Raw genomic sequence first — 21891 nt, forward strand, 5'->3', positions numbered from 1 at the left:
TGTTTCCCCTATTAATTATATTTTACATGTGGATGGTGAATTTGTTACAAATGACGTAAAAATATTGAAGCATTTCTGCTAACAATGGTCAATGATTCACATTATGCTTTACAAGTTGGACCATGCACTTCTAAAAATTTTGATGAATTTTTACATATCCTGACCCATCACTGTAAGATAAAGTAGAAATATTCCAATGTCCCATGTTCCATCTATTCCATTCTTGCTCCCCCTTTCCTCAGGAGTCACGGCAACCACCAAGCTTCACTCCTTGAAGAACAAGATTCGTAATTACTTATGGTAACATCGAAGGCTTGACATACTGGCCTATCCTCACCTGTTAGGCTCTGTCTTCTCTCTCTAAAGACTCCCACCCTTGTATTTAAGAACATAGCAGCACTCCCTAAGATGGGAGTCCATCACCTTCCCATTCACTGTGGGTCTCCATACACTGAAACAGCCCACTATGACAGGATGAGCATTCTCACACTCCCCACAAGCCTGCCAAGGTGCACCCGCTCCTGCATCGCCCCCCTCATCAAACACCCTAAACCAGTACAACTCCACTGCTGCAAAGGCCAAAAGAACATCCCTAATGTTCTAGTTTCTACTGCAAAACCCCAGCGATCATCTACTCCCTCCCCCAAAACTGCCCCCAGTTCCATGGACAGTGCAAACCCCCACCCTACCGCCCTCACAGACCACCACCGCCCAACCCAATACCATCACTGCAACACTGTCACGTCCATCCAGCGCACAACTACACCCTTCTACCTTACCATAGATTTTGCCCATATGGACATTGGCTCACAGCCCTTTATGCCATTTCTGAGAGACACTTAAATTTGACACCCTTGTCTGATTCATTCAAAACTGGGAAAGGATTAAAATAAAGTGGATATTTTTTGACAAAACAGCTGTGTTTCATGGACAGGACACTGACCTTGGAGTTTCCACTCCCAGCTGTGAATCCACCTCTAAGTTATTAATTTCTGAGATCTCAGGGAAGATATTGCACTTTTTTAAAAAAAGATTTACTTATTTATTTATTTAAAAAACCCCTCTTTTTGACATGTTTTTGGCTACCTGTTCTCTGTTTCTATTTGCTGTGCATTTTTGCTATATTTGCTTGTCTCCCTTTGTTGTGTCGTCTTGCTATGTGAGCTCTCCGCGGTGTACAGACCGTCTATTTCTGTGATGGGCAGGCAAAACTCCCTTACCAAGGAGGCCCAGGACTTGAACCCAGGGCCTCCCATATGGCAGGTGGGAGCCCAACTGTTTTGAGCCACAGCCGCTTCCCCGAAAGGCACTTTTTTAAAAAATTGATTTATTGAAATACATCACCCACTCACAAACATACATAAACAATAAGTGTATACTAACAGTTGTGAAAGAAAGGAATAAACATATATAACATCAGACAGGACTCCCATGACTCACCTACCAACAACAACTTATATTCTTGTCAAACCTTTTAAACTAATGATTCAAGAGCTTTGTCAAAATATTACTATTAACCAAAGTGTTTTCCCCCAAGCCTCCCTATTATTATCTTCATGTCATATATATATGAACATACATAAACAATTTGGGCAACATGGAGGTTCTCAGAGGTAACTCTTAGGCACTCTGCAGTTCTATGCCCAGTAGAAATTTCATGCACACAGGCTTATGATGACAGTCATCAGAATCGAGGGAGCATCACTGGGCAATCCTTCTTTACTAGTGTTTGCCCACCTAGGTCCTACAGTTATGACATCTGTCATGCCTTGCCAGTGGGCCCTACTCTGGACTTGTGCCCCTGAGTGTGATGGAGTTGGACTCAGATGTGATCTCTCTACATATACCTCTTCTGTCACTTTTACTGAACCTGAGGTTGGTGCTGGGATGGGTATATGCTCAGAAGACTTGAATTTCTGGGCTGTCCATGTGCCAGCTGGGCCCAGAGCCTTAGTAGAATTGCAATACCTACTCCTTGGTTCGTTGGACTTACCCAGGTTAATTAACAGGGAGGTGAGGATGGTCAAACACCACACCAGGGAATTGAGAAAGTCTTCAACTGCAAGCAGGAGAATCCCATCCATTGGTCATGGGGGATCTAAGCCCCATCTCGATTTATAGGTGGAATGGACATCGCCATCCCAGGGTTCTCAGGATGGAGGAACAAATTATGGAGGAATAAAATATGGAGTTATTGGTATTCTACTATAAAATTATTGTGACTCTAGCAATGGAAGAAACAATATCATTGATGTGGAGACAGTGGCCATGGGAATTGCTGAAGGCAGGAAGAGGGAAAAAGACGTGTGATATGGGGACATTTCCAGGACATGGAGGTGTCTTGAATGAAATTGCATGAACAGATGCAGGACATTATATATCCTGTCATAACCCAATGAATGGATGGAAAGACAGTGTAAACAATAATGTAAACGATAATCCATGCTGTGTAGCAGCGCTTGAACATATATTCATCAAATGCAATGAATATGACACACTGATGAAAGACGTTGTTATATTGGAGGAGTTGGGGGGTAGGTAGTGGGGTATACGGGAACCTCTTCTATTCTTTAATGTAACATTTTGTCTGATCTCTCAATCTTTAAAAAAAAGATACTAAGAAATAAAAATAACACCCACAACATAACAGAAAGAAAAACAACACAATTAAAAATGGGCAAAGGATATGAATAGGTAAGTCTCCGGAGGATATACCAATTACAAGCGAGGACATGAAAAGGTATTCAAAGACATTATTCATTAGGGAAATTCAAATGAAAACAACTTATATACTACGATAGCCAAAATAAAAACATGAAAGGAAAAGAATAAGTCCTAGAATGTGAATAAATAAGAGCGCTGATACATTGCTTGTTAACCAAGAGCTTCCATACCCTCTAGCCCCTTCCTTGTTCTAGTCAAGTCAAGTTCCCTGAGCAAGGTGACAGTGTCTTTGTCTCCCAGCTGCCTTGGAGGACATGTTAGAGGAGCTTCTGACTGACAGGGTAGATCAAGGGCCATATCTAATGCCAAGATAAAGTCACCTGTTTTTCTATAAAACGGATGTTCCTTTCTTGCGTTCACTCTTTTTCAAATGAGTACAGACATGAAAACACGACCATGTACACTACAGACGCCAGCTGCCATTTTGGGGGAGGAGACATATCGAAGAGGGAACTCCTAATAAAAGACACCTGATAAAAACAGGCAGCCTCAGCTTATAAGGTGTATGGTCGGGAGCCTTTTCCTCTAAAGCAATTTTTCCTCCTTGAACTAAGGCATTTGTAATTGCCACCAAATGGACAGGAACAGCTCATGCAGGTACCCGCTACAATTTTCTTCGGGTCTTTGAATTTACTGCTATTTCAAAACTCACCAAGATCTGAGCAAACACTGTACAGCATGACTCTCACAGAGTTTTATTTTTTCTAATTGCAGGGGGCTTCAAGAGCAAGCTAAGAGAGTACATATTATGGAATCACTCAGCTTTGAGGGGAAAAAGTAGATGATTTCAAAACCACGGTATTTGAGTTGCCTGGAATTGAATCCAATCCACCAAAATGGTTGCTTTGCATCAACTAGAAATTCCTAGAGAACATATGGCAAATGTATGGTCAGCATATGTGGATCCATGTGGTTGAAAAGATCTGGAAGATGTCAAAAGGACAACAGCAATGTTGGAAATTTAGGATAGGCACCACGGGACACTGTCGTTGAATTATTTTAAATAGAAATATAACATACGTACATAAACATATATCAACAATAAATGTATAATAGGGGAAGGGGACTTGGCCCAACGGACAGGGCATCCACCTACCACATGAGAGGTCCACAGTTCAAACCGCGGGCCTCCCTGACCCGTGTGGACCTGGCCCATGTGCAGTGCTGATGCGCGCAAGGAGTGCCCTACCACGCAGGGGTGTCCCCGGCGTAGGGGAACCCCACGTGCAAGGAGTGTTCCCTGTAAGGAGAGCCGCCCAGCGCAAAAGAAAGTGCAGCCTAAGAATCGTGCAGCACACATGAACAAATACAAGAAAAAGAAACGCAGATTCCCGCTGCTGCTGCTAAGGATACAAGCCATCACAGAAGAACACACAGTGAATGGACACAGAGAGCAGACAACTGGGGTGGGGAGGGGAGAGAAATAAAAAGAAAAATGTATAACAGTTGCGAACTTAGGAAACAAACATACATAACATCAAATAAACATATATAACATCTCACCCTACCACCAATAACTAGCATTGTTTTTAAACCTTTTTGACTAATGATTAAAGAGCACTGTCAAAGTATTACTACTAAACAAAGTAGTTTTCCCCTAACCATCCGATTACTATCATCTTTATATTATTTATATATGAATATACATAAACAATGTATAGTAAAAGTTGTGAACCTACAAAGCAAACATGCATAACATCGTACAGGGGTCCCATACATCAACCCTCCATCATGAGACGTTTGTTACAAAGTATGAAAGAACACTGTCAAAGATCTTACTACTAATCATAGTTCTTATCTTACATTTGGTGTGTTTTTCCTCCAACACACCCTAACATTATTTTTAAAATATGTATATATATTTTTAATAACAAAAGCTGTAACTTATAAGGCAATCATGCACATGCGCAAAACTGCCAAACAACACCCCTCCATCAACACACCACAATGTGGTGTGTCATTTGCTACAGATAAAATAATATCATCTGATTATTGCCATGTCCATAGTGTACATTTGGCTCACATTTTCTATACTGCCTCAGTATCAACACAGTACATCTTCTGCATAAAATCAAGAATATTATACTATTACTACTAATCACAATCCATAGGTGACTCCAGCTGTATTTTTCCCATGCTTCTCCACATTCCCAAGACCCTGCAGTAGTCATATACATTTGTTGGAGCTCACAAAGGACACTCGTGCATCTGTACCATCAACCACAATTCTCACCCACCTCTTGGTTTACTGTGCTATCCAGTTCCTAGATTATTCTCAAGCATTCTGTCAATTTGCATTTACATAATTGGACTACCATTTTCAGTCACATTCCAAATTATAAACTAGCTGTTACTCACTGTGTGTTACCATCGACTCTATACATTTCCACAATGTTACATTAAAGCGAATTAAAACTTCTACATACATCAAACTTCAGTATTCCACTCAGTCCTTCCCTTATCTCATTTAAGAATCCACCACCTACCACCAGGTCTTCAAGATATTTTCCTGTTTTGGGGAAGTGGAGCTTTCAATTCCAGCCTCGGAACAGCTCCTGAGATGGGTTGTGCCACCAGCGGAGGATGGGCACCGGCCTCCTGGGCGTGGAGCCTCTACTTACGAGTCTTCTCTGCAGATGGGCATCTCCTCCTTCCACTCCTTCAAAGACAACGCAGGACACTCTTCTGGCCTCCTGGAGCCTTCCAACAGGTGCTTCATCTCGTTCCAGAGAGCTCTGGGTGTTTGCTAACTGCCCTGTGGCAGGAGCTGACTCTAGGAGCTCCTTACTCTGCCACCATCTTCCTGTATAGTTGCCATTGAATTTTAATACCATTTCTACACTAATTATCACAAGTTAGGTTAGGTTGCCATTAACTACAAAACCAAGCACTCTAATTCACATTTCTTGCCTCCCACTGTCTTTGCTATTCTTCTTATACTAAGATAGATGGCTAAACCAGCAGCTCACACTGAACTTGTTAATCCACAAACTCCAAACACTCTACCCACCTGTCCAAGGCCAAAATATTCCAAGTAATTCATGGTTAAAATGCCAATGTGCTCGGAGATACTCTATGTCCTCCCAGCTCCCAAGGAATAAATGATGGTTGAGGTTCTCAATGACTAAGAAGATGAGGTGGCACTATCTAATGTTCAGGTGGGGATGCTATTCCATTCTACGATATAAATTTTACCTTTTTTACTTCTTTATCTTTCCAGTGATTTCTTATAAAGAGACATAATCATGTACCTGTATTTGAGATAAACAACTTTGTAGGAGAAGAAAGTGTCAAATCGGGTCCTATTCAAATTGACCCCTTTATAAAAAGGGATTCTCAAGAGGCAGCAGCAGATTATTAACTATATGGTAGGGGTCATTACCTCAGCAACACTTTTCCCTCCATCTATTAAGAATTCTGTAATTGCAAAGCAACATGGACTTGAGAGACGTATGTCCGGGCAAAGCCAAGCCTGGCCCTTCCACAGATGTCCTGATACTTCCTTATGGGGCCTTTGACTTAACCACCATTTCCCACCTATTCTTCTAAAGCACCAAGAGAACACAGGACCTGAGCAAACACTACACAGCATGATCTGATACGGAGTTTTCATTTCTGTAATTGGGCATGACTCTAAAAGCAAGCAAAAACAGTGCATATTCTGGAATCACTCACTTTTGAGGAAAAATCTGTATAAGAAGATCAGAGACTGACTGCTGGCTTTGTCTGAAGAATCATTCTGGTTCCATATGCTAGAAGAAACAAGGATTGGGGTATGGTTAGAGAAACTGATATTCCAGGTAAAGAACTACCGTTCTTATAAGCATCAGTGGTCCCGTAAGCTGGCATGGATTCTGGGTACAGGGACTTGGAACTCTCTATGTGCAAGCCTGTGGGGGTGCTTGTGAATGTGGGGTCAAGGCAGGAGGTGTGAGTGAGAGGGGCAGTGGGGGACATATCCTGGGACACACTTCTAGCCTCCACTCTTCACCCAAATCCAAAATTCCAGGATTAGGAATGAAACTGAACTGGCTCCCATTTGAGAGAAAGTGCTGTCCAGCTGCCCCTCAGCACTGCCCAAGGCCTGGCAGGGTTTCTGGAGGACTTGGGGAAGGGGCGACTGACTGGCCTGTTTCACACCCTGGCTCTCCCCCTCTGCTGACCTGCTCTCCTGGAATGAACCAGGCCCACCACAGCGTCTCTGGACCACAGGGCCCAGGGCTCCCTGCTCCTCTCAGCACCCACAGCTCCAGCCAGACAGGGCTGCCCTGTCCCCCAAGCTCTACTCATGCCCCTCCCTGACAACGTTTCTCAGGCCACTGCAGGTTTTCCTGCACTGGGCCACGTGGACACGCATAAATCTTTTCCCCCCTACCTCCCCCAGCTGTCAACACTGTTCCAGAACAAGTCTGATTCTAGAAATTATCCTGTACTAGGGTCAAATAAAGAGATTTGGGAAGTAAAAAGAGATGAAAAGAAAGAAGAGGAAATGTGGAATCAGAAGAAGAGAAGAAGGGAAACAAGTGCACATGGAATCCACAGCTTTCCTAGCTTTCTTTTTGGCATTTCAGGAAATTCAGGAATACTGAAGGGAACACAAGGGTAGCTGCAATTAATGTCTTATGTCACCATGCACGTGAAGTATAGAACTAGCTGATGAAAACAGACACAGGAAGTGAAAGGTGTCCTGAGAACTACACAGGGAACAGAGACCCCTTCCATACAAGCCCCTAGGGTGCTTGGTCATTCACCCAAAGGCTCCTCAATTTGGAGAAGAGGGCTTGTAGCTGTCTGTAGGGTCAACATGGACAGCTTCCTCCTCCATTCCTCTCTCTGCCTTCCCAGATTCCAGAACAAGTGTTTGTGTTGCAGATCCTAGTACTGACAGCTACAAAGACCATGCATGAACTGAGGGTCTTTGCAGGAACCTCAGAAGATCTGTTGTTTGGAGACTGAAAGGAGGCATAAAACCAAAGAAATGGAGATGCCTCAGGACTCGACCCCTTATACCCTTTCTCTAATGAGCCAATTCTGTGAAAGTCGGGGTTTTAGTACAATAGATCTAAAGTGAGTTTTAGAAAAAGGCTTTACTTTTAATATTAGGTATTATATTAAACAATATTTTACCCCAACTAGTTTTTTTCTTAATATTGATCAATAAAACAAACACATATACAGATAAGCACCCTAAAGAAAGACAGAGTTCCCTGGATTATATGAAGTCTGTCTTCCCGGTGGCTTCCACCAAGGACACTCCCTCTCTCATAGAACCCTCATTGAGTCATAGCTGAACAAGCAACTGTAAATTTAATACTTAGCATCTGTCCTCAGGCCAATGTCTTTCTAAACACTTCCTTTATTGAACTCTGCTCACTCACATGGAAGGGAACAACGGAACATTATGACCCATGACCCATGGACTAAATGTAATACTTGGACTTCCATGCCTTTTATACTTGCACATCAGTTTTCTTGGGTATAAAATTAATGACTCCATTTTCCTTTGACACGATGCACTGTTTTCAAACCGTTGATGATATTCTAATGTTCTTTCAATTATGCCACTTGGTTTTTTCTAAATGCACAAAGGATTTCTATTTTTCTTAAAAGCCCACCTATTTGACTAGAATATATATTGTCATTATAATCATTTTCATTCAGTGCTCTGTTTGAGAGCAGCAAGAGACAAGCAATGCATGTAAGACTAAACACAGATTTCTCATCAGAAACCATGCACGAAAGAACAGAGTGGAATGATGTATTTAAGACACTGTAAGAGAAAAACTTTGAAATTAGAATTTCACATCTGGCAAGACTGTATTTCAAAATTGAGGATGAGTATAGAATATTCACAGATAAACAGAAATTGAGAGAGTTTATAACGAAGAGACTAATTTTGCAGGAAATACTAAAGGGTGTGCTCCTGCTCGAAAAAACAAAAAGAGGAGAGAGAGGCTTGGAAGAGAGTCTACAAATGAAGATTGTAGCAGTAAAAGTAACTGAAGAGTATCAAAAGAGTGGTGAAAATAAAAGATGATAGAAAAAACCTCAATGTTTAGGCATGAACTTAACCAACATTGCAAAGCCCCTGTATACAGAAAACTACAACTCATTGTTAATTTTAAAAAGATCTAAATAATTGGAAGGACTTTCCATGATCGTAGACTGGAAAATTAATATTAAATGCCAGTTCTACTCTAATTGATACACAGGTTCAGTGCAATCTGATTAAAATTCCACCAGCATTTAAAAAAGAAAAGGAAAGCAGGATTATAAAATTTATTTGAAATGGGGAGGGGTCTTCAATAGCCAGACACATCATAAAAACGATAAGCGAACTTGGAGGACTCTCACTTCCATATGCACTCTCACTCTGGATTTTAACTCATATTCCCTACCTGCAGAGGTAAAAACAGCATGGTCCTGGCATACAGAAAGACACACAGACCAATGGAAACAACATGATGGTTTCAGAAACAGACCACCACATCTAGGGTCAAGAGATTTTGGACAAACCTGTCAAACACACCCAGCTCAGGCAGAACTGTCCATTCAACAAATCTACATGGGAGAACTGTAGAGCCGTAGACAAAAGAAAGAAAAAGGACCCTGTAGCACTTTGATATTATTCATACATTTCAAAAGAAATTTTGGATTATGTTTGTAAATTATCTTTTCCTCTGGGTATATGAGATTATACTGGATTCACAGGTTTACTTGATTCAGTAAACTTAACCTACTTGTGTCAGTAGGGCCTTGAGCACCAGCCCCATGGCGGGTTGGGACTCTCCGATAAAAAGTATGGCGAGGACAGAATTGAGGGTTTTTGATGTTGGAGTTTTGATGCTGGAGTTTGATGCTGAAGTCTTAAGGTGGAGCCACAAGAAGGAAGCACAGAGAGGTAAGAGAAGCAAGCCCCAGGAAGGGAGGAACCCAGGAAGCCTGAACCCTTGCAGATGGCAGCAGCCATCTTGTTCCAACAAGCAAAAACAGACTTTGGTGAGGGAAGCACCTTATACGTCATGGCCTGGCATCTGTAACCTCCCACCCAACCAATTTCTGGTATTTTGCATCAGCACCCCCTTGGCTGACTAATACAGAATTTGTTCCCGAGGTGTGGGGAAGTTCTTTGGCAATTACCAAAATGCTGGAATGGTTTTAAAAAAGGGAAAGGGGTATTTTTTTAAGGAATTGTGAGATACTTGGAAGAAAAGACCTATAGTGCTTTGAAGAGACTGCTGATAGCAATACGGATGCTAAAGAGACTTTTGATGATGCCTTACAAGTAAGCGATGAAACTATCATTGGAAACTGGAGGAAAGGCGATCCATGTTTTAAAATTGCAGAGCACTTAGCAAGATTAACTCCTGGTATTTCATGGAAGGCAGAATTTGAAAATGGCAAGCCTGGGCATTTAGCTGAAGGAATTTCCAAATGAACCTGGAGAATGCAGCTTGGCGTCTGCTTTCAGCTTATAGCAAAATGCTAGATAAGAGAGATACGCTGAGGACTGAACTGTCAGGAATAAAGAAAACAGAAACGGATTCCAGAATTTCCAAGCTTCTGGAGATGAAGATCCCTGATGGAAGTGCCCCATTGGAGGACTTAACTAAACTAGGAACTAGTAAACCAAGATTGAAGATATATTTATCTAGGAAAGATTTGTGGGACGGCTTACTGTCTGAACGCGTGTACCCCTGCTTACTACATGCTAAACCAACAAAGTTTATGAAAGAGCTGTATGAACAAAAAAAACCTGTCAGCCTGTAATAAAAAGGACAGGGAAAGGAGAGATTGAAGGAGAAACAGCTTTAAGAGGAAAACCATGGAAGTTGAGATCTGGAATTGGGACATCACCTTGGGACAAGAGAGGAACCCCACTCATATGGACAGAGGGTGATTTTGCCAGCAGTTGAAGAGGGTGGATGTTCCTGACCGATGTTCTGGGAGAGTTTTGCTGCCCCATGGTACAGAGAGGGTGGAACACATTCCCCAAGGAATAGGGCAGTTAAAGTCAGCACCCCACAGGTCTGAGATGGGTGGACCCATCCCCCAAAGGTTAGGGAAGGCCAGGTCATCAACTCACTACTCTGTGAGAGGGTTGAGCCTGTATGCCGAAGGTTAAGGAAGGCCAGGTGGTCAACTCATTGCTCTGAGAGAGCTGAGGTTGTATGCCATAGGTTAGGGAGAATGGTGTCTTCACATCACTCTACTAGGGGGGGGGTTAAGACTCTAACCCAAAGATTGGGTAAGGTGTGGCAATCACCCCAACACACTTGGAGGGAGACACCTAGACCTTGGTCAATGCCACGATGCTTCATGAGGGTAGAAACAAGAAAATAACCATTGGACAAGTCAGTGGTACGGGTGGTTCCACATATGGACCCAAGAAGAAGAAATCATCATCTGAAGAATAACTCGAAGACTGACACTGAATGGAGGATGCCCGGCAGCTTTACTGAAATGTAGAGTACCCATGACTCATGTTTCCCTCCCAATTTCTCTTGATTATAATGAAAATGTTTACCCTTTGTCTGTCCTTTTCTGTACTGGAAGTAGATGAATGGTTTTGTAAGTTTCACAGGTCTATAGAAAACTTTGCTCCAGCACAAACTGTATTTCTTTAAATTGATGGCCATGTGATTTAGTACTTGCACTGTAACTGACTTAAATTTTTTTTTTATTGGGGATGTCTTTTTGGAATTTCGAGGGTGGGGTGTAGCAGTTTGCAATTATTGATGAATTCCAAAAAGAAATATTGGATGGTGTTTGTAAACTGGTCTTTTCCTCTGGACATATGAGATTATACTGCACTCAGTATTCTTGAGTAGTTAATCAAGTAAACCTCTTATGTCACTTGGGCATTGAGTACCTGAACTTGGTGGGTGGGGATTGACAGATAAAAGGCATGGCAAAGGACAGAGTTGAGGGGTTTTGATGTTAGAGTTTTGATGATGGAACTTGATGCTGAAGCCTTATGCTGGAGGCCCAAGAAGTAAGCACACAGAGGTCAGAGAAGCAAGCCCCAATAACGGAGGAACTCAGGAACCCTGAACCCTCACAGATGTCAGCAGCCGTCTTGATCCAACAACTGAAAACACACTTTTGTGAGGGAAGCAACTTATGCTTGATGCCCTGGTATCCGTAAACTCCTACCACAAATAAATACCCTTTATAGAAACCTAACTCTGGCAGTTTGAGATAATTGATGAACTCCAAAAAGAAATACTGGATTATGCTTCTAATCTGATCTGTATATGGGCGTGATTGAGTTATGATTAGGGCTTTGACTAGGCCACCTCATTAGGGCATTGATTCCCCACACCATGGTGGGTGGGGACTAACAGATAAAAGGCCAAACAAAGGACAGAGTTGGAGCTTTTGATGCGAGGGTTTCTGATGCTGGAGTTCGATGGTCAAGACATAAGCTGGAGCCCTGGAAAGTAAGCTCACAGAGGAAAGAGAAGTCAGCCCCAGGAAGAAAGGAACCTTGAACCCAGAGAAAAGCAAGCCCAAGGAATTAGGACCCAGGAAGCCAGAGCCCTAACGGACATCGGCAGACATTTGCTCCAAATAGACTTAGGTGAGGGAAGTAACTTAAAGCTTCATGGCCTCGTATCTGTAAGCTCCTACCCCAAATAAATACCCTTTATAAAAACCAACCAATTTCTGGCATTTTGCAGCAGCACCTCATTGGCTGACTAATACACCAGCCCATTTCTGTTATTTTGCATCAGGACGCATTTGGGTGACTCATACAGACCCCTACCTCACACCTTGTACGAAAATTAACTCAAAATTGAACAAAAACCTAAACATATGAGCAAGAACCGGGAGGCGGACTTGGCCCAGTGGTTAGGGCATCCGTCTACCACATGGGAGGTCCGCGGTTCAAACCCTGGGCCTCCTTGACCTGTGTGGACCTAGCCCATGCGCAGTGCTGATGTGCGCAAGGAGTGCCGTGCCACGCATGGGTGTCCCCCACATAGGGGAGCCCCACACGCAAGGAGTGGGCCCCGTAAGGAGAGCCGCCCAGTGCCAAAGAAAGTGCAGCCTGCCTAAGAATGGCGCCACCCACACGGAGAAATGACACAACAAGATGACGCAGCAAAAAGAAACACAGATTCCCGTGCCGCTGACAACAGAAGCGGACAAAGAAGATGCAGCAAATAGACACAGAACAGACAACCGGGGTGGGGGAGAGAGGAGAGAAATAAATAAATAAATAAACCTTTAAAAAAAAATAGCAAGAACCATAAAGCTTCTAAAAGAAAATGTAGGAAAATATCTTCAAGACTTGTGGTGGGTTGTAGATTCTTAAAGGAGATAAGAGAAGGACTGAGATGGACTACTGATGTTTAATGTAGGTAGAAGTTTTAAGTAACCTTACTGTAAAAAGTGTGGAAATGTATAGAATTGATGGTAACACATTATAGTGAGTAACAGACGGTGTATGAACGGGAATATGGCTGAAAAGTGTACTCTAGGGATGTAAATGTCAGTTAACAGAAAGCTGGAGAATCATCTAGGAACTAAATAGCACAGTAAAACCAGAGGTGGATGAGAACTGTGGCTGACGGTACAGATGCAAGAGTGTCCTTTGTGATGGAGAGCAAATATACATCACTATTGCAGGGTGGTGGGAATGTGGAGAAGCATGGGAAAAATACAACTGGAGTGACCTATGGACTGTGGTTAATGATAATAATGTAATATTCACAATCAATGCCAAAGATGTACTGTGTTGATAATGTGGGAGGATGGAAAAGCGTGCCAACTGTAAGCTATGGCCTTGGTAATAACCTGATGATATTGTCTCATAACCTGTAACATATATGCTACCACGTTGTGGAGTGTTGATAGAGGGGTGTTGAATCAGAATTCTGCATATCTGCATGATTGTTTTCTAGGTTTATAACTACCGTCATAAAGATATATTTAAAAAATAAAAACAGCCCAATTGGAGGAAAAACAAACAAATGTAAGATAACGACTATAGTTGGTAGTAAGATTTTGATGATATTCTTTCATAATTTGTAACAAATGTTGCAAAACAATGCAAGGTATTGCAGGAGCATTGATGTATGGGACCCCTGTATGACTGTATGCATGTTTACATTATAAGTTCACACCTTTTACTATACACACTGTTTACCTATGTTCACGTATGAATCCTACAAAATAATACTACTATGGTGGGTTAGGGGAAAAATACACCAAAGGTAAGATGCTTTGGTTAGTAGTAATATTTTGAGGATACTCTTTAATGTTTAGTTAAAAATATTTCACAACCATGTAAGGCACTGCTGGGAGGGTGAGGTATGAGAGCCCTGGATGACGTTAAGTATGTTTGTTTTGTAAGTTCACAACTATTACTATAAATTTATAGTTTATGTATTTTTAGGTATGAGTGATATACTTCAATAAATGAACAAAAGTGAAAAGAAAATCCACAATTCAAAAGTTCCCTGGGGGCGATCAATAAGAAAATGGAGGTAAAACAGGCAAGCGTCAGTGAGATGGAAGTGAGATGAGTAAAATGATTTACTGAGGATCACGGGGGAAAAAAGATTGAACTAAAGTTAATGGAGCCTTACAGACATGTAGGAGAGTTAACATTCATACCAAATGCTCCTAAAAACAAACTAGCAAAACAAGTGAATAAACCAACTCACGGGAGTTAACTACATGACTCAGCGGGGGCAGTGCCAGCTTCTCACAATAAGGTCCCAGGATCAACGTCCACTCCTGCAACCACAAAAAGAAAAACGAAAAATTTACCTACATCAGCGGAGACAAGACCGGCGATTGGGATCAAAAGAGGAGGAGGATGGGAAGCAGACTTGGCCCAGTGGTTAGGGCGTCCGTCTACCACATGGGAGGTCCGCTGTTCAAACCTCGGGCCTCCCTGACCCGTGCGGAGCTGGTCCATGCAGTGCTGATGCGCACAAGGAGTGCCCTGCCACGCAGGGATGACCCTGCGTAGGGGAGCCCCACACGCAAGGAGCGCGCCCCGTAAGGAGAGCCGCCCAGTGCCATGAAAGTGCAGCCTGCCCAGGAATGGCGCCGCACACCCAGAGAGCTGACACAACGAGATGACGCAACAAAGAGAAACACAGATTCCTGTGCCGCTGACAACAACAGAATTGGACGATGAAGAACACGCAGCAAATAGACACATAGAGCAGACAACGGTGGAGGGGGGGAGAAATAAATAAAATAAACTTTAAAAAAAAAAGAAGAAGAGGAGGAGGAGGAAGCAGGGAAGTCCTGAGGGGGAATTTACACAACAAAGAAATAGCCAGTGACAATAGCAGAAGAGAGTCACTGGCTAACCTCCAAGGGAGGGGGCATGGCAAGCAAACACATGAAAATGGGCAATTATTTAAACAGACATTTCTTCAAAGAAGATATACAAAGGGCCAATAAGCATATGAAAAGATGCTCAAGTCCATTAGCCATCAGGGAAAGGCACATCAAAAGCATGAGGACTTATGACTTCACACCCATTAAAAGGGCTATTATGTTAAAAATTGGAAAAGAGCAAGTGCTAATGAGGAAGCATGTAAATAGCAAACCTTATACATGGGTGGTAGGAATATAAAAATGCACCCAGTGTGGAAAACAGTTTGGCAGTAACTCGAAAAGTTAGACTTAGAATTAACATATGACCTGGCAATTCCACTTCTAGATATATTTCCAAAACAAATGAAGAGGCAGGGATTCAGACAAGTATTTGTATACCAATGGTCACCGCACAGTACACAAAAGGTAGAAGCAAATATCCACCAACAAGGGCTGCCAAGGCTGTAGCTGCGGGAGGGGTGAGCCTCGCTCTCTGGTAGAGGCGTGGGTGGCCGCGGCCTCTGGGCTGGGATGAACCGCGCTCCTGCTGGAGGCAGGACAGCCAAACCCGAGCTAAAGCCAGCACAGCGGTAGCAGCTGGACTGACCATTGCTGCTGCAGGATTTGCAGGCCGTTAGGTTTTGCAAGCCATGAAGCAAATGGAGCCTCAAGTAAAACGAGTTTTTCAAAGTCTCCCAACATCTGCCTTCAGTGGTGGCTATTACAGAGGTGGGTTTCAGCCCAAAACGACAAAACCAGAGGCAGCATTCATACTAGGTGGAAGCCCTACTGCCAATAAAGGAAAACTAAGGGATGCTCATAGACAAATTATGCTCTTACATCACCCAGGCAAGGGAGGATCTCCTTATTTAGCAGCCAAAATCGATGCAGCTAAAGATTTACTACAAGGTCAGGCTAAGAAATGAAGTAAATGTAGGATGAATTTTAAGTTCATATCAATTTATGCATATGATTACCAATTTTTATAATAAAATGCCTCTAAGCCGTAATTTGTAAGAAATGAGTTAGCACAAAGCCTTGTTATAATTGTTTAAACTTGAGAATTTAAAATCATACTATGCACTAGGATATTTGGAGGTTTTTAATGATAAATGTACTTAGACCATTTAAATAAAAATATTATTCATTACTCATTTAGCTAATAATTATCTAACTATGTGTACCAGGCATTCTACAAGGGAAGGTGAGCCACAGAGTTCTCAGACTAATGGCAGGCTGATAAACAGGTAATTAAAACACAGTGTGATGTTCTGATGGAATTCGCACAAACTCTTGTAGTGATTTTTACCTTGTTAGGAGAACACAGAAAACCACTTTGTAAAAGGCAACGGCCCAACTACTTGGAACCCTGTAGCTAAGTGACACAATCTTGATAGAAAAAATTAATCCAACTATGTATATGTAACAACGCACAATTCTTACATTAAAAACTGTAATAATAAGATACAAAGAAAAAAAAGCCAACCAACTGATGAACGGATAAACAAAATGTGGGAAATACATATGACAGAATATTATACAGCTGTAAGAAAGAAAAAAGTCCAGATGCATGTGACAGCATGGATGAACACTGAGGACATTATATTCAGTGAAATAAGCCAGACACAAAAGGAAAATCATCGTATGCTCTCACGGATAGTAACTAATGATAATAAGCAGACTCATACATTTAGACTCCAGACTAATTTACCAAGGGATAGAATGGGGGTAGAGAATGGAGAGCTCATGCTTAAATCGCACAGAATTTCTATTTCGGGTGACTGTAAATGTTTGGAAATAGACAGTGATGGTGGTAGCACACTACTGGGAATGTAGTTAACTGTGCAGAATTATGTTTATAAATGTGGTTGAGAGGAGTTTAAGGTAATATACGTTACAGAAGGAAAGTTAGAAGCCAAAACAGGATTGTTTAACTGAACGCTGTTGTGGATGATGGACTCGGTTAACAGTACAAATACAAGACTGTTCTTTCATGAATCATAGCAAATATATGACTCTATGACATGTTGTTAATAATAGGATGGTATATGGAAAATGAAACCCTCATGTAAACTATGGACTGTAGGTATCAGTAATATCTTATTTTCCTTCATCAGTCCTAACAAAGGTAGCACACCAATGCAAGGTATCAATGGAGGGATACATGAGAACATTGTGTTTTTCACATGACTTTACTATAAATATACAACCTCGCTAATTATTACAAAATTGCACAAATTTAAGAAAGCATTAGGCTAACTGAAAGAAACCAGACATAAAGTACTTCATATTCTATTATTTCATTACTATAAAATGTAAGGATAAATGAACTTATAGAGATGGAAATAGATTAGTTGTTAGTCAAGGCTGGGGAATAACAGAGGGATTGAGAGGTGACTGCTAACAGCTATGGGGCTTTCCTTCCTGGAGTGAGAAAATGTTCTAAACTTGACTGTGGTGATGAATGCACAACTCTTTGAATATACTAAAAGTCATCGAGGACACTTTGTACAGATTGTCTGGTATGTGAATGTATCTCAAGAAAACTGCTCCTAAAACTTGGTACATACATCGTGGAGGTCCTTTTAGTTCAGTATAAGAACTCTGGATTTTACTGTAAGCTGGGAACATAGGGGGTTCAGTAAAGAGTAACAAGGGACAACACCTGCCTTAGGCTTTCACAGGATCATGCTGACTACAAGAGAAGAATGGACCACAGAGGCAAGCAGGCCACAATGCAGACCAGGTAGGAGCTATCACAGTATTCCAGGTAAGAGACATGGTGGATTAGACAGAGCAGGAGCTGTGTAACAAATGGACCACACTAATGAAAGATGTTGTTCCTGAGGGAAAGTGTGCTAGCGGGAAGGGTGGGGTATACGGGAATCCCCTCTATTTCTGATGGAATATGTATGTCATCTAAAGCTACTTTATAAATAAAGAAAAAAAATTTTTTTTTATTTTGACATGGAAGCAGAAGAATCACTGGAGTCTCGGTCAGGCTAGGCAATAGAAATACTGAGGCATCATCAAACCTATTTCATATTTGAAAACATGGAGACGGAATCCTAAGGGAGAGTGCGCTGAATGATCCATAAAAAACAAAAATGACACATCAGTCTTCGACAAACTTTAAAATACCGATCTACAAAACATAAACTATAAAGGCAAACTACTGACCAGAAAAAATATTTGCAAACCTAACTAACACAAAGAAAGAACAGATATCTAGAAAATCTGGAGCTGATATATGGAACAGGTATCTAGAAAATCGGGAGTGGATGTGGCTCACGCGGTAGAAAGCCTGTTTCCCATATGGGAGGTTCCAGCTGCAGCGCCGATACCCCTTAAGAAAAAAACAACAACAACAGAGAACTAGCAAAAAAACAAAAGGGAGCCAATTTGGCTCAGGGGTTGAGGGCTGCCTTCCCACTTATGAGATCCCGAGTTCAATGCCTGGACATTGTTCTAGGAAATAAATAAAAACCCTCATATCTGGGATGTATTAAAAGAATTTCCAAAATTCAATCATAAAAACATTATTATTAGAAAGGGCAAAATATATGAACAAACATTTCACTACAGTAGATATATGGATGGGAAATAAGTACATGAGAGATGCGCAATATAATTGGCAATCAAGGAAATGAAAACTACACCATTATGAGGTATAACTACATGTAATTAAGACAAAAATAAAGTGACAACACCAAATGCTGGTGAAAAGGCAGAGAAGCTAGATCTCTCGTATATTGCTCGAAGGGATGTAAAGTGGAATAGTCGCTCTGAAAACTAGTTAGCAATTCCTTCTAAAACTAAATATACACTTATCATACAGCCCGGAAAGGGCACTCCTGCACGTTAATCACAGAGAAATGAAAACTAAGCCCAACTAAAGCATGACTTTCTTCTTTGAAAGATTAATCAAACTGATAAACCTCTACGCTAACCAAACATAAAATAGAGAAGATACAAATTACCATTACCAGGAAAGGAGGAGAGGTCATCCCTCCTGGTTCCACGGACATTAAAAGGATACTCAGGGAAGCAGACTTGGCCCAGTGGTTAGGGTGTCCGCCTACCACACGGGAGGTCCGTGGTTCAAACCCCGGGCCTCCTGACCCTGTGGAGCTGGCCCATGGGCAGCGCTGATGCGCACAAGGAGTGCCCTGCCACGCAGGGGTGTCTCCCGCAAAGGGGAGCACCACGCGCAAGGAGTGTGCCCCGTGACGAGAGCTGCCCATGAGTGGCACCGCACACATGGAGAGCTAACGCAGCAAGAGCACACGACAAAAAAGAGACACAGACTCCCGGTGCTGCTGACAAGAATGCAAGTGGACACAGAAGAACACACAGCAAATGGACACACAGAGCAGACACCTGGGGGGTGGGGGAGAGGGGAGAGAAAAAAAAAAAGGATATTCGAACAAGACTACGAACATCCCTACATCCAATACTTTGATAACTTAGATGCAATGGCCCAAAACTCCTTCAGAGATACAAACTATCAAAACTAATACAAGAACAAATGTATAATCAGAATAGACCTATAGCCATTAAAATTCTGAATCGAAAATCAATGACATTTGAAAAAAGAAAGGACCAGGTTCAGATGATTCATACTATCCATCATTTAAGGATAAATGAAAATTCTCCACAATCGCTTTCAGAAAACAAAGGGAACATTTCCTAACTCACTCTAGGAGCCCAACATTACCCTAACGCTAAAACCACATAAAGATATTTTTAAAATGGAAAATTACACACCAATATGTCTCATGAACATAAAAACAAATTTTCTCCCATTCTCGGGGAATGTCCAGCTGACTAGAGGTTCCTGGAAGGAAAATTCACATAACAGGACATACCTATCTTTATTATTATCTATCTTTATTATTACTTTGTATTTGGTGGAAAAGAAACACATGCTCATATTAGTAAAAATCAAATGTTGAGACAAGTACACAACTAAAGGCAAGCCTCCCTCTCATCCAGGCACTGCTCCTCAGTTCTACCCCCTCCCAGACACCACTTACCAATTCCTCTCATCTTTTTGCATGAACAGGCCAGTCAGGTATAAGCACATATATCTATGGTTCATTGGACATTCTATTTTTTGTGCATTTTAAAATTTTTACCCAAATAATTCAGTTATTCAGATATTAAGTCAACCGTCCTGAAGTAAATTTCTGAAACAGACCTAATAACGGGACAATATAACATAAAGTCACATCAGAATAGTCTTAGTGGAACGGGTGACATGAAAAGGGAGGACAACAAACATAACCCAGGACTGCCCTGGACAGGTGGGAACACACCACGTTAAGGTACAAATCAGGGCTCTGGAGTCCCCTCGGGTCCACAGCAGACACACGCACCACCTCCGGCTCCAGGCGCGGGGACGCTCAGTGGAGTAAAGGAGAGGGAGCTCAGATGAAGGGGGGCCCCCTCAGTGCACAGGACTCACACCTACCACAATCCTCCCAGGTGCAGAGCTCAAGGCGGCCTAGATCTGAGGAGCCACAGCCGTCGCCCAAGGCCTGGCGCTGAAGCCTGGACACCACCAACTGCCAAGGCCTGCAGCCCGGAGCTGAGCATCATGGGAGGAGGGGGCAGCTTCCAGGACCACCCACATGAGGCCCTCCCCAGACCCAGGGACAGCCAGGGCCGAGGGACTGCGATGGCCCTGCCCACCTCCTGGCTCAGGCACCCCAGGGGGCAGACGCTGGACCAGCTGCACCATTCCTCAGCCTGTGCCTTGTTTTTTATCTTTACCATTCTCCATTTAAGACTTTCAGTCCTTTCTACTTTTTTATCCTTCTCTTTAGACTTAAGCATTATCTTGTCACCTTACTTCGTGGAGATTACATTTCAATCTTGAACTCTTTTCCCATTGTCCTTATTTTCTTCTTCTCATTCATTTTTCAGGTTTTATTTAAACTTATGATGTATTGTCATATATTATTTCATTTTCTTAATGCCTTTCATCTTCTTTTCAGAAAATATATTTCAGTACATCATGTAGGTCATGATAAAGAGTTTTCATTCATTTCTGGTGGGATACTCTGCACTTTTCCTTCAGTACTTGAGAATAACATGAATTTTTTGTTGTTATTCATACAATTTTAAAAACTATGGACGATAGATTCAAAACAACTTTTCTAATGACAGATCTACTTTTCTTTCTAGATTTTTAACAGAATTTTTTAAAGGATGAAAGCTTTCTTCATTATATTTCTGCACTCTGTACTTCTACCACTCTTATAAACGGGTCCTCACTCTCATTACTTCTACTTCTACCTTATCGATTTTCTTTCTCCCACTGACTACTGAGTATTCCTCTTATATGCACTCCTCTCTTGAAGAGAAACATTAACACATTGCCAAATATAGTCATTTTCAAAACATATTTACACATTTTCAAAATTAATTATCTGTAAGTTATTTCAATGAGTTACACTGGATTTCATGTTTTATTTTTTATGTGTAAATGTACTGTTTCCCTACAATCATTAGATTTTAGTTTCTATTTATGTTATAATGAAATTTTTTGTCTTTATACTTTAAAATTCACTTCATCAACAACTACACACACTGACATGAGGTACCCCCTGATGTGAAGCATCTAAGAAGGACATAATGTTCTTTCTGTGGTAGTACTGACAAAGTGCATACTCTTAAATAAATAAATAAATAAAAACCTCAAAAAGAAAAGAAAGCAAATGAAAATGGTAGCTATTCTGGGCTCATCAAAGTATGCTGAGAAAAACTGAGATAAAATAGGGGGCTTCCTGCAAGCTGTAGGCTGGAGACCTAGCCTGG

General features: G+C 41.7%; 1 long non-coding RNA gene across 1 annotated transcript in view; it reads right to left on the reverse strand.

The window, feature by feature from the left end:
* Positions 1-6399: 6399 nt before the first annotated feature.
* LOC131277394 (uncharacterized) overlaps positions 6400-21891 on the reverse strand; it is a 52342-nt gene continuing 36850 nt past the window's right edge. Inside the window, exon 4 of the long non-coding RNA XR_009184570.2 lies at positions 6400-6476. This is a non-coding gene — a long non-coding RNA (uncharacterized lncRNA). The remainder of the gene's footprint in view (positions 6477-21891) is intronic.

Source organism: Dasypus novemcinctus (genome assembly GCF_030445035.2).
Source record: "Dasypus novemcinctus isolate mDasNov1 chromosome 12 unlocalized genomic scaffold, mDasNov1.1.hap2 SUPER_12_unloc_1, whole genome shotgun sequence".
NCBI lineage: Eukaryota > Metazoa > Chordata > Mammalia > Cingulata > Dasypodidae > Dasypus > Dasypus novemcinctus.